The sequence below is a fragment of the Chlorocebus sabaeus genome, chromosome 21 (assembly GCF_047675955.1).
Source record: "Chlorocebus sabaeus isolate Y175 chromosome 21, mChlSab1.0.hap1, whole genome shotgun sequence".
Taxonomy (NCBI): domain Eukaryota; kingdom Metazoa; phylum Chordata; class Mammalia; order Primates; family Cercopithecidae; genus Chlorocebus; species Chlorocebus sabaeus.
Window position 1 is genome coordinate 90,335,840 of NC_132924.1, and position 18,348 is coordinate 90,354,187.

The window sequence follows — 18,348 nt, forward strand, 5'->3', positions numbered from 1 at the left end:
ATTTGTTGAAATATTTATTTTGAAAAAAGTTAACTTTACAAGCTATAAATTTTAAAAGCCATAGGAATAGATATTGAAGTTACATCCAACTGACATTTAATAAATTGTATTCCTAGCCTAATGTGATGAGCCACAGAAGCTTGCAAACTTTGAGCCATATAAGCTTGCAAACTTTATCTAATGAGATTTTTAAAAACAGCGTCTAAGTTCGGAATCTTAGGCAAAGTGTTATTAGATGTAGCACTTCATATTTGAAGTGTTCTTTGGATATTGCATCTACTTTGTTCCTGTTATACCTGTGTGAATGAATGAGTAGGTACTTCTCTCTCGTGGGACATTACTTGACTCATAATTACCCAATGAATAAGCATACTGAAGTATCAAAAAAGTCAAATATGTTATAAATAGCTCATATATGTGTGTAGGGGGGAAGAGATTTAGCTTTCACATTTCTGTTATGTTTAGTTCTCTGCATGTGCAACTAATCCTGGAACTCCGGTGCTAAGGAGAGACTGTGGCCCTTAAAGGAGAGCTCCTCCCGGTGGATGAGAGAGAAGGACTTTACTCTTTGGAATTACCTTTTTGTATTGATGTTATAGCACCTTTTGTTACTTCTTCTATAAAATCAGCTTATCTATGGATCTGTTTTCCTACTCCTTATAAAATCAGAATGTTAATTGGCATAAATTATAGACCTTTTTAGCAGAGAACTTTGAGGAAGCTAAATGCCAATCAGTCTAAAAATGCAGTTTTCAGAAGAATTAATATTCCATGGATAGTTCTAAATACTAATGAACTTTAAAATAGCTTACTATTGATCTGTCAAAGTGGGTTTTTATATAATTTTCTTTTTACAAATCACCTGACACATTTAATATAGGTTAAAAAATGCTATCAGGCTGGTTTGCAAAGAAAATGTATTACCAAAGCTACTAAGTGTGTTAAGAGCATACTCATTTCTGTCCTCCAAAATACTTCATAAGTTGCTCTAAGAATAGGTATGTTTTTAAAAGTTAAGTTACTACTATTTATAGGAACTGACAATCACCTAAAATACCAGTGATTACAAACTTCCTTCTGGCCTTCTGGACTGCAATTCTAAAAGTGTAAAAAACATATTTTTTGCATTAAGTTAGGCAGTATTGCTTAGTTTTCAAAAGTGGTAGATTTTGGAGTCAGATTATTTAGATTCAGATCCTACATCTACTGTTTAGTAGCTGTGTTGCCTGAGGCAGGTCCCTTAACATCTCTGTGTGTGACTTGACCTTTAAAATTTGGAGACTGTCATAGGGGTTAATCCCTTGAGAAAATGAATGAGAAGGGTTAGCCCAATGTTAACTGCTATTATTATGGATTACCATATTTTTACATTCATTACAGTACATGTACCTTGTTAATATAAGATGCTCAATTCATCTTTGAGTATAATTTTGTGACTCTTAATCTGGTTATACAATGAGTGGGCCTGGATGAGAATTTAATTTATGAAAAATTGTGTTTCACATGGCCTTACCAGATATACAGGAAACACATCATATGTTTCTATCATAGGTTGTTAAATGCCTTAGAATTTAACTTTCTGAATAGGATCCCTTCAGTTTGAGAGTCATACAACAGTAAAATTGTTATGGTATGGGTTATAGATTGTATTGAATATCTCTTTATAGGTCTAGGTTTTGTCATTGAGAAACCAAAAAAGTTTGGGAAAAAATCTAAGTTATTTCTTACTTTCTTAATTTAGCATGGATTTCGCATCAAGTATAAAATTTGAAGAACATCTGAACTATCATAATCCATATATATATATATGTATATATATAAAATAAACATAATCTAAGAGAGAATTTCACCATGAAAAATTCAGGTAGTTCATGACTATCATGGCAAACAAGTAAATTAAATAGAAACTTTTATGAAAATGACATTTATGAAATAGGAAGCCATTTTTAAACTAGAAGTGATATATTAGTAAAAAATTTGTAATTCATATACAAGTGGGATTGATTTATAAATGGTCACCAATGGAGATTGTGCTATTTAATTTGGGAAAATTTTTAAAATTTACATTTTCTCACAACTTTTAAGGTAGTTATTCAGTTTATTCCTCTCTGTCTCTTCTCTCATGCCCTGAATTTTTCATATTTCGCTTAGTTGTAAGAGTGTATATCAAATCGTGTGTCAGATGACATAACTTGAATTTTGGTCATGATATCTGTGCTATAAGTCTAGGTCTATAATGAGGAACTGTGGGAACCCCACAGAATCCAAGTATACAGTGCCATTGATTTCTTACAAGGGATGTGGGGTCTCTCATAAACTCTACAGATTAAGTCTCAAGTAAGACCAAAGAGTAAAATATTATTAGGATCTAAGGTAGAAATTCAGCAAAGAATCACATAGTCTAAGTCTCAAGTTAACAGTAAGATAATTTGAGATACTTTTGTAATTATTAAACACAAAGTAATGAGAGATTTTTAAACAAACCGATACACCTGAATTTATATATTAGAATAGGTATGGTGGTTCAAAATAGCTAGCTAATAAAAACCACACTCATATTCTAAACATTCTGCCTTTGATCAAAATAATTTTGGGTCTCATTATGAAATTGCCTTTCTAAGTAATACATAAATTTCTTCTCATAAGTATATATTAGCCTCATTATTTTATAGTTATTATTTTATATTCATAGCTTGCTTTAGATTAAAAATTGTATTACCCAGACTGGTCTCTTGGACTTGCTTTCAAGTGACTTTTGACTGTACCACAAAATCAAATTCACTCTGAAAATATAAAGATTTTTCATCGTAATTTCCTTTGTTAACAGCCAAATTCTACCTAATTTTAGGTGTTTTCATTAAAAAAAAAAATACATTGCAAACTTTAAAGAAAATTCTTTGTTTGTTTTTAAAAGACAGTGTCTCACTCTGTTGCCCAGGCTGGAGTGCAGTGACACAAGCATAACTCACTGCAACCTCCACCTCCTGGGCTTGAGCCTTCCATCTTGCCTCCCAAGTAGCTGGGTCTTCAGGTGTACAGGTGTGTACCACCATGCCTGGCTTTTTTTTTTTTTTAAGTTTTATAGAGACAGTATCTCACTATGTTGCCCAGGCTGCTCTTGGAGCTCCTGGCCTCAAGTTACCCTCCCACCTCGGTCTCCCAAAGTGCTGGGATTACAGGCATAAGCCACCTCACCTGTTCAGCCTAAAGACAATACTTAATGAAGAGAAATATAAGTGCTTTGAGCAATGGAAGTATAATTAAAATTATATAATGAAAGATTTAAAAATGGCCATTTTGAATGGAACTACACTTAATTTGGTTATATAAATTATGATACACTATTAAAAATTCATCATGATTATTTTATATTTATATTTTATTTACATGTTGGCAATTTGTGAGGAAAGCTAAAATTATGGCTGAACCATAAGTACTTTTGCAGTTTGTCAAGGGTGTTTGTAAAAATGTTGCCAAGGAAGACCAGTTGACTACTCAAACAAGGGTTTAGTCTAGGTCTGATCAATACATATGCATTATCTCAGGTTTGTCTATCAGACAAACCTTAGGCTATCCAAATCAAAATAAAATAGATGCATAAAACAAAAGCCAATATGTGTTGAACAATTATATTGTGATATACAACTGCCAAGGGTTCCTGATTACTGTGAGTCTATTTAGTCAGTCCATGAGCAAATGTCATCAATGAGGACAGCCCAGGGTTTCCATATTCTCTCTTGGCTTTGTATCTTGTAGGAATTGGAGGGCTCTACTTCTGGGATAGGAGCCCTTCTGTCTTGAACAATGTTGCCTGCACACTAACAAATGTTGACTTTCTACACCAGTCCCTCAATAGTCTTTTCTATTTATCTTCCTTTTGCTGACCATGTTTTGTTATTACACAGTTGAGATTTTTCAACTGGGAATATGTGTTAATTTTGCATTAATTTTGATTAGCTTAACTCTCAGAGTTCTAAAAGTACCTCCTATACATGATATATGACTAAAATTATAATCACATATGTTTATATATACAATATCTGTGTATATACGATTATATGATTAAGTTTCTTTTAGTTAATTTTGCAAGTTTTAAAAAGTTCTCCTTTGTTTTGAAGTTTATTCCTATAGTTTTTTATATGCTAGTTTAATTATTAATCACTTGATTCAAGGAATATTCTTATATACTTGTAAGGAATAGTGTAGTTTTAATATTTAATTCCTTGCTAAAGAGAGAAGTGGAATCTATTTTTCTTAGCTGCTTCATCAATATTTTATGTTTGATGTGACAGTCAAAATATCTCTCACAGCTAACTGTTACACTAGGGAAATCATGGTTTTCCAGTTTTCCATTTATGTTTTATAGGAGGGAGTGGAACTTATTGTAATAATATTCAATACATAAATGTTAACGCTTGTCTGAAGGTCCTTGAGTGAATACCGCTATAAAATGCATTGTTGTTGCTAGTGTCATTTCACAAGAGCCTATAATTTCAGTGTGATAGAGCTACAATGTAAGTATAGTATTGCAAAACCATCAGGAAGGGTGTTAACTATTTAGCTTGCAGTTATGTATTGGTTGTCAAACTTTAATAACATCTCTGACTCAGCAGCAATTTTGGCAATTTTGATCCTGATGCATCTGCGTAGGGCATCTTCCTGGCGTAAAACCTCTGAGATGCAATGAGGTCAAGAGGGGAAAACAGACTATGATAAAGGTCTGGTTTGGAGATCTTGGCAGAAAGATTAATTTAAAAATATGTCAAGTACATGATCATGGAGGAAAACATTGCTATTTCTATTGGTTCTCTTTAGACCTCTAGAATCGATTTACCACATAGTTGTTTCAGTGTGAAATTAGCATTACTAAGTGGCTTTATTTTAGGGCTTTGTGTCAGCAAAGAGCTTAGGCTTATTTTAGCAAGAAGCTTGTAAGAATTTAATTTACTATTAGATTGCTTGATGTAGAGAATTACATTCCTACGGAGCTCTGAAAAATCTTTTTTCAGAGTTTTTCACGGCTGTATTCAAGTTGCAAGGCTTGTCAAGTTTGCTATTTTCTGTGTAGCTCTATTAACTTATTACTATCTTTTGACATAAATTATGATTTCAAATTGTAAAGCTCTGGATGTCAGGGCCTTTTCTAATTTGTTTAGTATAATATTCAGACCATTTCAGGACTCTTCCATGGAATGATTTAATAAAGATCTTTTTGTGATGGTTGTGAGTTCATGGTGATCAACCCTAGAGACCTATGTATATTGTAGATCGATGACATTCAACAGTCCTGCAGTGGTGGCATCATTTTGATAAAAAGGGGTCAAAGCAAGTGGGACTGTGGGCAGATTTTTAGTACTTAGAACAATTATTCCATCAAAGTTTTCTTGTGTCCCTTCTGCCTTAGCCTTTGTAGGATAGCATGCTTGCTAATTTCTTGCTCATGGGGTAAGGAAATGAAGATTTTTGCTAGGTCTGTAGGATTATTAGTACTCTCAGGCCTAAAGTTATGCCTGGATATAGCCAGAAAATTCTCCCATAGCTTGCTCCAAGGAGCTGAGATAAAGCAATACTTCCTTTTTAGGTCATGAATCTGGGTAACTTGAAAGATGACCTCATTCGTATTCTGTATTCTATGTGAGACATTAAGAAGGTAGAGGTGGACAAGAAGGAAATTGTTGCTGCCTTTATGGAACACATTATCTGAAACCCAGGTTTCTCAAGGGCTTCATAGAAGCACTCAACTGGGGCACTTAACCCGAGTCTAAGGCTGGTTAAGGAAGGCTTGCTGGGGGAAGTGTCTTTTGCATTCACACCTAAGGGAGGTTATTGAATTAGAATTATCCAAAGAGGGTGGGGATAGGCTAGGAAAAAATTAAACAGATAGTGTGGAGGACTGACAGCATAAGTAAGCATGGCACCTTCAAAGTATCCTGAGAAGTTCCCTATGACTGGGACATAAAATGTGTGACAGAGATTTGTGGGAGATAGGTCTGAAAACTCTAGCAGGGGCCAGATCATAAAGGGCTTTGTAGGCTTTGCTTGGGCTTTATCATACTGGAAGTGAAGAGCCATGGGTTTTAAACAGGAGAGGGACATAATCAGTTCACATACTGTTGCAGTTTTGTAAAAGAAAAGATGAGCTAAAGAGTGGCCATGGTGGGGGTGGGGGTGGGGTGAAGAGAGAGAGAGATTTTAAAGACATTTAGGAGGTAAAATCAACTGGTTTGATAATTAATTAGCAGTGGAAGGTGAAGGAAAGAGTAGAGTTAAGGATAACATCTATATTTGTTGATTTGGATAATAGAGGGGATAGTGGTGCTGCTTACTGAATGAGAAAATTTAATCAGAGAATGCATGGAGTAGGAGTACAGACCTATGTGACTCTACTTCTCTCAAAACAAGAAAAGGAAATGATGTATATGGCTCAGGGTCAGGTAATATGGTTATTTGAAAATGTATTAAAGTGATTTAGAGCTTAGTCTTAGGTAAGAGATATAAGATGTCTGAGGTGACAGTTTTATACACATGTAGAGTGCCTACTTGTTTGGCCTTATTGTGGCATAGGTGTGACCTGAGAGTGTTAGGAAGAAGCAGCTGAGTTCTACGGACAGTACTGGTTAAATTCTACTTAGAAATTATACTTAGAACTCTCCTATATAACCTGCTAACTGATGTCTGAACCTCTTGATAACTTCACTCCTTTAGGGAGTGCTTTTCAGATCATGGGACACAACATATGAGAGATCATAGAAATTCAATGAGGTATGAAAATCTGCTTGGGACTTCAGATATTGTCTCCAGTGATTGAATAAAAATAGGAGCTCACCTACTATTATGAGGTTTTTATGTGTGTTAAAAGAAAGTTTTCATTACTTTTGAAAAGGTTATGTATCCTTGTTTTATGTTAAAACTTTGAGCTTTGTTAAATACACAGAGTTCTCTTTCTTAGCATGGCCTACAGAGGTGCAGCTACCTCCTACCTGACTTCACATCTACTCCCAAATGCCTAGTGAAGGCTTAAGAATTTCAAAAAGTGACTCTAGAATTTCATTTGGTACCAGTCAGACAAATATGTGAAAATTAAACATAATAGGCAGAATCCCATGGGTACTGACAGCTGTGTTTAGAGGTGATTCAAGGGCCAGACCTTAGAGTCCAGCATTGGTTATGGGTATGACAAGAAAATGAAGCCTATGTTGGCTGGGATTAGCAACCACAGTTCTAGAGGAAGCAAGGTGGAGAAACTATATAGGGGGCTCCCTTTGTACATTTTATTTATTTTAAACATCTCTATAAACTCTAGAAATTAAAACAACAATACCAACACAAAAGCATCACTTTTTCAACCAAAGTCCATTGCATACTTTTTTGTGTAAAGGGCTAGACAGTAAATATTTTCAACTTTGTGGGCCACCTAAGTCTCTGCCATAGACAATATGCAAACAAATGGGCATGGCTGTGTTTCAATTAAACTTTATTATTAATATTAACATTTGAATTTCATATAACGTCTACGTGTTGCAAATTATTATTTACTTAAATTCTATTGCAATATGCTTTAGAATGATATAGTTTGTTTGTTTGTTTGTTTGTTTGTTTTGAGACGGAGTCTCTCTCGCTCGTTACCTAGGCTGGAGTGCAGTGGTGTGATCTTGGCTCACTGCAAGCTCCGCCTCCCACGTTCATGCCATTCTCCTGCCTCAGCCTTCTGAGTAGCTGGGACTACAGGCGCCCGCCACTACGCCCGGCTAATTTTTTGTATTTTTAGTAGAGACGGGGTTTCACCGTGTTAGCCAGGATGGTCTCTATCTCCTGACCTTATGATCTACCCGCCTTGGCCTCCCAAAGTGCTGGGATTACAGGTGTACGCCACCGCGCCTGGTCAATGATACAGTTTTTAGTCTTTCTTAGCTTAAAATAAAATCTAGAAAAAATTTTAAGACTTTTGTAACTTTTTCTTCAGTAACTGAATAATTTTAAAAGTCAATGAAATATTTAGACATGTAAAATGGACTTTTCAGGAGAAGAAAATGGTAGCCTAATAGTTATTAGATTATTGTCCAGAATAATTTTTGACTTATAAGCCTCTGTTGATCATTTCATTGCCTCTTTTTTTGGAATATGCATCTTTTAATGTGTCCTTCAAGGCAAAGGCTCTATCTTATCTATCTTGTGTCTTGCATTTTCCCAGGGCAATGTTTTTCACATTTTTTTTAAAAAAACTATACTGTAATCAATTTTCAAATAAAATGTCCCGTGGGACCACAGTATATACAAATAGCAGTGACAATAAAAAATAGTAAGTCTCCCATAAATACAAAGAAACAGTTAACCTAGTGCTCTAAAGTAAAGGCTACAGTGATTTTGTATAACATTTATATGCAATTTTCTTGATCCTGCATGCTTGTGTTTTTCACAGTGTTATGTTTCTGAAATTGAGACACCTTTCATAGTTGATATCAAAAGAAACTTGTCAGCCACCAGATCCAGAAATATGTCATAATATGGGAACTTAGCAATACATAAAGGTATATACTCCTGTGACCTCAGTTGAATTATTTGCATTGGTTGCAGCCCACAAGGTTGACTCTTACATTTAGTTTGTTGCTTGAAATGTCTTGGGATATATTACTTTGTGATCTAGTTTTGAAAAAAACAGGTAATATTTAGTCTGAAGTTTGTCTGACATACTTAGCAGTGTAATTAAAGTAGAAGTTGCCTAAACTCAGCACTTTATTATACCTTGAAATTATACTGCCTGTCCTACAGGTGAAGGTGTTATGAATGCACCTTGTCACTGTAACCCTATTCATAGCTCTGAAAGGCTGAGAGTGACTCAGAAGAATATTTTTGCTCTGAATATGAAGAACGCTTAGACTAAAACTTTAATTATGATGCTGAAGAAGAAAGTCGTAGGTGATTGCGTGAATAAGTACATAATATTTGTTAATTTCTAAAAACTATGTGTAGTTAATGTAGTACTTCTTTTTGGAAAGGCTATTGTTAAATTGATGGTAAATTCTATAACCAATATCACCTTAAAGCAAGTAAGCATGGTAAAGTATTATAAAACCATGATAATATCATATGTGGCTTATTATTGTTATCTGAGTGTTGTATAACTCTGTTATGCTGTGATGAGACCTCATGCAAACAGGTATGTCAAAGATATGATGGGCTGTTAACTGAGCTTGACCCCCATATGGTGTAGTGACATGCTCACTATTGCAGTGCAGAGATAACCAATAACAGATCATAACAGGTTTAAATATGTGCAAAGAGATGTCAGCAGAAGCTTTCCTACAGAGTGGATACTAAACAAGTAAGCCTGACAGCCCAGGATCATGTTTGGATGAATCTAGTGTGCTCAAATTAACATATAGTCCTACATTTGAGAATGTGTGATTTTTTTTTTGTTCCTATCTATAAAATAATATTTTAAAATATATACATTTCAAATCAGAAGTTGGTGAATTCTCTGAAATATCTCTAGAAAACACTCGGTATTGGGGTTCACAGTATGAAAACCACTGACTTAGTTCTTGCCCCATCTTGGTGGTTGTTGATCTTCTCTTGTGTCCCTCATTTCACCCATTTGTATCCTTAGAAAATGATCTCATATTCGACTTCATCTTTATCTTCACTGTCAACTCTCAGGTAGCAATATATGATAGAAGAAGCATGTACTTTGGAATCAGACAGACCTAGCTGGAATCCTAACTCTGTCACTTATTAACAACGTGATCTTAGGCAATTTACTTAATCTCTCTGAACCTCAGCTATTCACATCAGTACGATGAGTTATCCTTATCTTAACATGGCACAGTATTATTTTGATATCAAATATTCATTGAGTATTTACTCTGCATATTAGTCAAGGTTTTTCAGAGAAGTAGAACCAATGGTACACACACACGCACGCATGCACACACACACACACTTTATAAGGAATCGACTTTCATAATTATGATGGCTGACAAGTCCAAAATCTGCAGTATGGTTCAGCTGGCAGGAAACCCAGGAGAGTCAATGTTCCAGTTTGAGTCCAAAGGCAGTCTGTTGGGGAATTCAGTATTTTTCTGGGAGGCCAGTCTTTTTGTTCTATACAGACCTTCAACTGATTGGATGAAGTTCACCTTTATTAGGGAGGACAATCTGCTTTACCCAAAGTTTACTGATTTCAATGTTAATCTCATCCAAAAACACCCTCCCAGTTGACACAAAATTAACCATCATTCTTTGTAAGCACTTTCTATGCATTAAGTGATAGCAAATAATGCCAGACATAGGGTGTCTTTAATAAATGGTAAGCACTGTTATCAGCAACAACAGGATTATTATAATTAGCACCTTTTGATCTTTCTGTCTGGGCTCTGAGGAAGTACCTCTCTTCTCTAAATTTGTCTCTCCTCTCCTGTGAATTAGACCCAGTGCTTTCTCTGAATTATGGAGGTCACCCTCCTACAAATGTCCCTTCCCAATTCCACATCTGTAGGCTTTCTTTGCCATTGACTTTTATCCCTAGCTTTTAAATTTACAGGTATATGTCAGTTAACAATGGGAATGCGTTCTGGGTAATATGTCCTTAGGCATTTTTATCATTGTGAGAATACTATAGAGTATACCTACACAAACCTAGATGTCATATAGCCTACTACACACCTAGGCAATATGACAGAGCCTTTTGCTTCTAGGCTACAAACCTGTACAGCTTGTTACTGTACTGAATACTGCAGGCAGTTGTAACACAGTGGTATTTGCATATCTGAACATGTCTAAACACAAAAAAGATGCACTAAAAATACTATGTAATGATCTCGTGGGACCACCGTTGTATATGCAGTCTGCTGTAGACTGAAATGTCATGCAGTGCATGACTGTGCCTTATATACTAAAAGTATCACCTTTGTTCGTTTGTCCCCTTGTGTGCATCGTCCTAATGTGGAATTTCTCTGTTGCTTAGGGCCAGCATATTAGTTTGCTAGGGCTACCATAAAAAAATACCACAAATTTGGTGGCTTAAATAACAAGAATTTATTATCTTACAGTTTTGGAGACTAGAAGTACAAGATCAAGGTGCTGGCAGGTTTGATTTCTTCTAAGGGCCATGAGAAAGAGTCTATTCCATGTCTTTCCCCTACCTTCTGGTGGTTTGCTAGAAATCCTTGGCATTCTTTGACTTGCAGAGGCATCACCCTGATATCTGTTTTTATCTTCACATGGCATTCTCCCTGTGTGCCTGTCTCTGAGTCCAGACTTCTTTACTATTAATATAAGGACACCAGTCATATTGGATTAGGGTCCACTCTAGTGACGTCATTGGAATGTTATTACCTCTGTAAAGATCCTATGTGTAAATAAGGTTACATCCTTAGGTGCTGGGGCTTAGGACTCAAACATATTTTGGGGGAAACACAGTTCAACCTATAACAATCAATAACAGTCTTTAGGAAGTAATTTGAAACCATAAAATATATACATGTAGGGAGTTAATCTGTGAAATCTTTTGAAAGCCATGTGTACCTCATGTATAGTGGTCCATAAATAGCATGGAGACATTGCAGAGGATGTTAAGGGATATGATACAGGAACAATCCAAGAGGGTTATAAGAAAAAGGACCTTCTGCTCTTGAGAGGACTGAAGAATGACTTTCCATTTATGAAATTTTGGTACATATCCACTAAAAATAGGATGAAGGCCAAATATTAGGAAGAATATTTTGATAATGGAGAAGGTTGCCTATAAAAACATTTTATTGAGGAGAATTAAATAATGTTGGCTGGAAGTTTTAGGATGATCATCTTTAGGACTCAGAGAAAGAGAAGAAACATTATTAAAGAATGGTCCCTGAACAAGTATAGATACCCTCACATTTGCATTGCATTTACTATAGAATTGAAAAATGTTCTAACCTTTTTTTTTTTTGGCTTTTAATATATTTGACTAGGAGTAAAGGCTAAGCAACACCTATTTGCAATCAGTGTCCTCGTGTGGGCTCTAAACATATCATATTTGTGTAATTAATTAATTGACATTAATTTGTTCAATTTCTGCTCTGTCCCAGGCACTGAACAACATGATGGAGATAAAAGATAAATATTACACTTACATTGTCCTCAAGAAGTTAGTCTTCTGAGGGAAAGATATTAGCAAACAAATTGTAATGTCAGTTATGTGCCATGTTCCATGCTAGGCACAGGGGATACAATAGTTTTAAAAAAACAAGATCTATAAAGTGTTTCTTCTTGTGGACCTTACAGTCTAGGGTGTTTGGAAGTATGGGGGATTGGCAGACAAGTAAATACACATTTTGTGGTAAAGGCTCAGATGGAAGAAGTACAGGATAGAATAGAGCACACGACAGGGAATTAACCTAGACTTCAGAGAGGCTCACACATACATAATTTATGTGTGACTATTTCAGTGCATTTGAGGTTTCTTGGAAATAGAGGCTAGGTTTTATTTTAAGGAAGTTATCTTTTTTTTTTTTTTTAGTGTGATGTGGCTGAGCCAAAGATGCCATGTCCAGTGATGGTAATAGGAGAATCTTTTTAAAAATTAAGAGCCACCTAATAAATCAATAGTTCCATTCAGTGGGAGCTCCTGCAGAGTTAAAAGAAGAGAATCTGGCGCAACGTTTCCTTTAAAGTTCATTTTCCTGGAGTGTGAATGGAAGCAAGAGATTATAACATTTTGAGATCAAAAAAAATTCTGAAATGCCTATAAAAATTACTATCTCCAAATTATCATGATTTGTGCTTTTAATGACCTGATTGCAAAGATGAACATTTTGAATTATTAAATTGCTTATTAGGATTGGTTAATGAATCAATTATCTTTTACTGTGTGTTTTGCTATTGGAAAAAAAATATCAAATTAAGTGTTTTGCAGACCTTTACTTAGGTATATGTTGCTTTTATGAAAAAAAAATATGTAAATATTAAGTAAAAGGGATTTAAAACAAGGTTTTAGCAGTAGAGTCTTATTGATTCCTTGGTAAACCTTGAACCAATTGTCTATATTCTCTGCCTGTGTCTTGCTCCTTGCTTCTGTAATTCACTGTGGGAATGGGGGATTGTTAATCCGGGGGTGCTGTCCAATCCTGCCTCTCAAGTTTTGCTATTGGTCTCCCTCCCAGTGATAATAAAGCTTCAAGAAAATGAAAGTAGTGTAAGTATTGGTCCTCAAACTCAAGAACAGGATGAAACTTAAATCTTGAGTCATACAATTGTGTCTACATACATTCCCTTGCTCCCCAAAAGGAGAAGTAAAGAAGATGCTAACTTTAATTTGCAGTACTTAGCAATTTGTTTTCTTGAGGGTGAAGTAATAACAGTGGAAGAAAAAAAGGGTTAAAATGGCACCAAGAACCCAATTCCATGTTTAGTTTGAAAGTGGGAAATCAGCTACCACTGGGAAGTCTGAATCCAATGCCATGATGTTCTTTGAATCCTTCTGAGGAATAATCATGCAAAGCCATAACATAACTGTATAACAGAGCAGAGAATATAAAGAAATGAAGGTGAAGGGACGATTAAGACAGATGAGAAAAATTCCAGAATTGACTGATCATTTTTGTCTGTTTAGATAATTTCAGGCAGAATCCTGGAGACCAACTTTATCACAATTGAATTTTAAAAATCATCAGCTTTGCCGTTGTGATGCAGCATCAGTTTCAGTATTATCCTTGGAGTATTAATTCTTAATCATCTTCATCTTTGAACATTTTTGAGGTCACTTCTAGTCTCTATTTCACCAATGAAGAAACAAATAAAAGTCCCCAAACTCTATTGGGTGGAATTACACAGTATTTTTTAAATTATTATTTTGGGAAAAGTCGATTCAAGGCAGTAACTTGCAAGCAAGTGTTAGAAAGGATTTAATAAATAGTAATTTTTCTGTACACATAGTGAGAGGTCATTAAATCATTTGGTTGTTGAAAGTCGTAAGGAAGTCTAGCATGCGCTTTGCCTGTAGTGGTTCATGCCAGGCAGATTCCTGACTCTACAGCCCAGAGCTTATCAGAGGATTTATGTCCCCAGAGAGAAATGTCACCTCCACCTTTCAATACACACTTTACCCCAGAAAAATCAAGTACTTTAATTCCAAATCTTGAGTTAATTCCAGAATGACAACCATGGCTCAGAAAAATATGGGTATTTCTCTGTCAAAGGGCAGAGAAACCTAGTAGAGAGTGTTTACTTTGGGTCCTAGTGATGGTATCTGAACAAGCTAGGTGAACAAAGAGCCTCAATAAGGGATTTTGAGGTCTAGAAAAAAAGAGGAAATACCAAATAAATGGAATAACTATAAAACAAATACCAGCAAAGTTAAATCAATATATCATGTGGTAGATATCCTTATATCACTCATGTGATGTCTATTTTGTTTCTATATCAGGCAGAAGAGAGGTGGAACTTGATTTCCTTTTTCTCTCTCAGCTAGGAATGGACATGCTTAAAACTGTTTCTCTGCTTGTGTTCTCTAAAATGTGATTGTCTAACAGTAACAGTGATGACGTTTTGACAGTTGCACAAGTTTCTTTCTTTAAACTTTTAAAAATGCCAGCCAGTAACCCAGTGGCATTTCTACCATAAAATCTTAAGGCCAATTCATTTCCCCTCTTCCTTATTTTCTTGGTTTCAAATATATTTTTATTGCCAATGGAAATAAAAATCCTAAATTAGAGAGCAATGGTATCCCTTGTCCTGTGAATAAAGAGCTCCTAAATGTGAACTTTTACAGGATGCAGCAATTTATAGGGTAGTTAATCATTCTTCTTTCTAGCCAGTTGTTCCAGCTACAGTTTTATGGCTCTTGTTAGTGGCTTCATTCCCAGATAGAATAAAAATCAAACCAAAATCATGGAAAGGCACTCTGAGGATGCTTCTCTAAAGTAGATGGGCATCATCTATAAATCACAATGCTTTGTTTCTCCTGTTATCTTTCAAGATGGGTGGGGATTTTTTTGTTTTTTTTTTGTTTGTTTGTTTTTTGTAGCATTGCTTATTATTGCCTCTCAAGTGCTTAAGTCTTTGAAATCCAAGTCATGTGAGTGAATTAGATGCAGCTGTTGGAAATGGCCTTTCAACGCCAATGGTACACATTCCTTGGTTTCTTTACAATACTATTGCTCTTACAACTTTTTATCTGAAGTCATAAATTCATAGTTGTCCCAAAAGTTAAGTTCCTTGCTTCTAGAGGACAGAAAATAAACAATTTACACAACTAATGGTGCATGTCACCAGTCCTTAGATCTTCTCATGAGCTATGCATGAAATCTTAACTTGCTTGCTGTAGCCACCAGCCATTAACATATTTGAAAGACCTTAGTGTATCAAAGTCACTATAATGAAAATTTTGATTTCACCTGTTCTAGGAGTGAAAAATCAAATGTTTAGTAAAACTTTCTAAAATTAACACTGACAGTTGATTTCTGTATGCTGTTGTTCTTAATAATAACTTTATTGGGTATAATTCATATTCAAAACAACTTATCCATTTAAAGCTTACAATTCAATGATTTTTTTTTAGTATATTCAAAGAGTTGTCCATCACCATAACCAATTTTAGAACACTTTCATCACTGCAGAAAGAAACTCCATTCCTATTAGCAGTCATTCCTTATTCCAAATCCCCCTGCTCGCCCTAGACAACTACAAATGTACTTTGCATCTCTATAGATTTGCCTATTCTGGAAATTTTATGTAAATAGAACAAAGTGTTCTTTTGTGACTGGCTTATTTCACTTAGCATATTTTTTTTAAAGATTCATCCCTGTTGTAGCATGTATCAGTGCATCATTCTTTTCTATTTTTTTAGAGACAGGGCCTTACTCTGTTGCCCAGGTTGGAATGTGCAGTGGCATGATCATGGGTCACTGTAGCCTTAAAGTCATGGGCTAAAGCGATCCTCCCACCTCAGTCTCCCGAGTAGCTGAGACTACAGGCATGCACCACCATGACTGGCTAATTTATAATTTTTTGTAGAGACAGGGTCTTGCTATGTTGTCCAGGCTGGTCTCAAACTGCAGGGCTCAAGTGGTCCTTCTGCCACAGCATCCTAAAGTGCTGGGATTACAGGTGTAAGCCACAGCACCTGGCTTGCATTATTCTTTTTGTTGTTGAATAATATTCCATTTGTAAGAATATGTATTTTATTTATCCTTTCCCCAGTTGATAGATATTTCGAGTGTTCCTAATTCTTGTCTATTATAAATAATGCTGCTATGAACATTTGTGTACAAGTTTTTGTGCAGACATACGTTTTCCTTTCTTTTGGGCATATACCTATGAGTGTAATTGGTGGGCCATATAGTAACTTTATGTTTAATCTTTTGAGGATTTTTCAAACTGTTTTCCAAAGCGGCTGCATCATTTTAAATTCCTTCCATCATTGTGTGAGGGTTTCAATTTCTCCACATATTTGCAACACTTACTATTATCTATATTTTAAAATTACAGCCATTCTACTGAGTATGAAGTGGTATTTCACTGTGTTTTATTTTTTTTTCCTCGCCAATGTTTGTGGATTTTCTTTCCATTTTCTTGATGATGTCCTTCAAAGCACAGAAGTATTTAATTTTGATAATTTCCAATTTATCTGTTTTTCGTTACTGCTGCTTGTGCTTCTGGTGTTGTATCTAAGTGTATGGTACTTTAAAAAGTAGTTGTAATATGGCAAATTGGATACATGTGTAGGCTTTGGTGTCACAATCCTAATTTTAAATTCTAACTCTGCCCTTGACAAATTAATTAAACTTCCTTAGTCTCAGTTTCTCAACTGTAAGATGGAGATATTACCAAGACCTACCTCTTGAATTGTTGTGGGGATCAGGTGAAATAATGTATGTGAAATATTTAGAATTATGCAGGTCTGTGGTAATGACTACTAATGTTAGCTATCATTATTTTTATAATCCCAATAATATATTCTGGTGCTTTGAAAGTTAAACCAAAGCCAAGCACTTGATATGAAGAAGCATGTAATAATGTACAGACACAATGCTTTATAGACAACATTGAATTTGGCTCTCATGAACTTCAGGAATAGTGGTCATGGTAGTTATTACCTCCAGCAGGAACTGTAGCTGAGAGATCTTCGGAGCTTTTTCCAAGGCTGTATCACTGGGAAATAATAGAGGCAAGGTTACAAGCTAGGGCTGTGTTTTCTTCTTAATATCTTTCAGGTTTTTCAGTAACAGATTTGTAGTAGGCATCAGGTGACAAGGGATTCGTATTCTTCAAGGTGAAATATTATCTTGTTGAGAAAGAAACCATGTGTGAGACAACCATGTTGACAAAGAAAAAGTGATTTTATAGAAAATTAATATAGATAGTGAGCATTATATGAAAATCATGGAGTTAGAACATATTTGGCCAGAAAATTTATATTAGTAGTTACCCATGGCGCTTAATGCTTTATAATTACATGTACCTTTTTTTTTTATTATTATACTTTAAGTTCTAGGGTACATGTGCATAATGTGCAGGTTTGTTACATATGTATACTTGTGCCATGTTGGTGTGCTGCACCCATCAACTCGTCAGCACCCATCAACTCGTCATTTACATCAGGTATAACTCCCAATGCCATCCCTCCCCACTCCCCCTCCCCGTGATAGGCCCCGGTGTGTGATGTACCCCTTCCCGAGTCCAAGTGATCTCATTGTTCAGTTTCCACCTATGAGTGAGAACATGCAGTGTTTGGTTTTCTGTTCTTGCGATAGTTTGCTGAGAATGATGGTTTCCAGCTGCATCCATGTCCCTACAAAGGACACAAACTCATCCTTTTTTATGGCTGCATAGTATTCCATGGTGTATATGTGCCACATTTTCTTAATCCAGTCTGTCACTGATGGACATTTGGGTTGATTCCAAGTCTTTGCTGTTGTGAATAGTGCCGCAATAAACATATGTGTCCATGTGTCTTTATAGCAGCATGATTTATAATCCTTTGGGTATATACCCAGTAATGGGATGGTTGGGTCATATGGTACTTCTAGTTCTAGATCCTTGAGGAATCGCCATACTGTTTTCCATAATGGTTGAACTAGTTTACAATCCCACCAACAGTGTAAAAGTGTTCCTATTTCTCCACATCCTCTCCAGCACCTGTTGCTTCCTGACTTTTTAATGATTACCATTCTAACTGGTGTGAGATGGTATCTCATTGTGGTTTTGATTTGCATTTCTCTGATGGCCAGTGATGATGAGCATTTTTTCATGTGTCTGTTGGCTGTATGAATGTCCTCTTTTGAGAAATGTCTGTTCATATCCTTTGCCCACTTTTTGATGGGGTTGTTTGTTTTTTTCTTGTAAATTTGTTGGAGTTCTTTGTAGGTTCTG

At 35.6% G+C, this 18,348-nt stretch overlaps 1 protein-coding gene across 1 annotated transcript in view; it reads left to right on the forward strand.

Moving 5' to 3' along the window:
* The window catches only part of CFTR (CF transmembrane conductance regulator), a 188,297-nt gene that overhangs the window by 1,055 nt on the left and 168,894 nt on the right, over positions 1 to 18,348 (forward strand). The window lies entirely within an intron of this gene.